Here is a 1,525-nt window from a genome sequence, read left to right as displayed (position 1 = left end):
GTAGACTTAAGGCTCTATAAGAACAAGAATACTGTATGTCTTGTTCACCTCTGACTGTATTTCTAGTAGATGCTAGGGACGATTGTTTGAATAGTTGAATATATGAATTTTCCAGTGTATATGATATATAAAAATATACTAACAGAAAAGCAATCTTTCTTTCTATATATAGTGTACATATATACCTACACACACACACACACACACACACACATACACACACACACACACACATCTAGACTTCAGAGTACATGTTTCTATTTGAAGGTATATTATTCAAGATCAGAGGTGGAATATTTTGTTGCTTTGAATAAAAATAATATATACTGTAGTAAAAATTACTTGAGCCTATTCAAAGTAAAGAACTTTGATAGGAAAACAATTTAATATTTTTGGTAAAATGACCAAAAAATTACCCATAAAAGACAATGTTTCTCCCACAACTTCTACATCAGTTAAATAATCAGATAAAACAGTTTTAAACATGGTAATTTATTTTATGCAGCTGTTTAAATCCAGTTTAAAAATGTTCAAAAGGCACTTTAAAAAACATATTTATAAATACATTTCTCTGACTTATTGGTGATCACTTAAAATAAGCAAGTCACCAGACATTTTTAAACCATTCATGATACTATTATCTTACATAATTTTTAATTCAAAAATACAACTATTCACTGTGTAATATAGCACACTGCTTAGCAGTAAGATTAGTTTCACTCTAATAATATACTTTATATGGACTATTAATTTGCAGAGCCCTGCAAAGTTATTTAAACTGATATAAACTGAAAACTAGAGAAGGTAAAGAAGTTGAAATAGAACACTAGCGTTAGAGTTGGTTTCTCTAGAGAATTTGTAAAATTTCTTATTCCAATCTGTATTAAAATTATATTTCAACTCCAATATATAAACAAGTCATTTTTTTAATCAATAGAGGTTACGTTTAGCATAAAATAAACCACAGGTTGTCCCCCAGATTTCTTAAGTATGTTTCTGTCAGGCCTACTATAAAGAAGTAGAGAAATGAGGAAAGTGAGTTTCTTGTTTGTTTTTGAGAAAAAGGAGGTGGTGGTGGAATCCAAATAACTTTGCTTCATTTAATAATTGTGTATCTAGAATTTGTTTAAAACTGTAGACTTTTAAGTAGGGCAAATATCCTGAGAACCAGCAGGTATTATTCTTAGATCTTTACTTCTAATCTAATATGGAAGATTAAAATTAATAGGTATAAAATGATAAGTGATATAAATTCTAATCACAAATAACAGCCAAATTAACCAAGTGAAGACAGCATTAAGAGTAGTTAGAAAACAGAAATTAGTTATAAAAGAAATAAAGAAGGGCAATAAATACAAAGAAGCAGAAACTGTCAAAGACAGAATAAATGAAATGAAAACTTAAATGGTGACTAAAAGGATAGACTTGGTCTAATCGATAGAGTGATTTTTTCAAACCTCAATCTGGTAATAGCACAGTTTGATAGGCTCAAGGAAGTGAAAAATCAAAACTCAAGAAAGAAGTA

Source organism: Rousettus aegyptiacus, unplaced genomic scaffold (genome assembly GCF_014176215.1).
Source record: "Rousettus aegyptiacus isolate mRouAeg1 unplaced genomic scaffold, mRouAeg1.p scaffold_m13_p_13, whole genome shotgun sequence".
Lineage (NCBI taxonomy): Eukaryota > Metazoa > Chordata > Mammalia > Chiroptera > Pteropodidae > Rousettus > Rousettus aegyptiacus.
Note: the sequence above shows the minus strand (reverse complement) of the source record.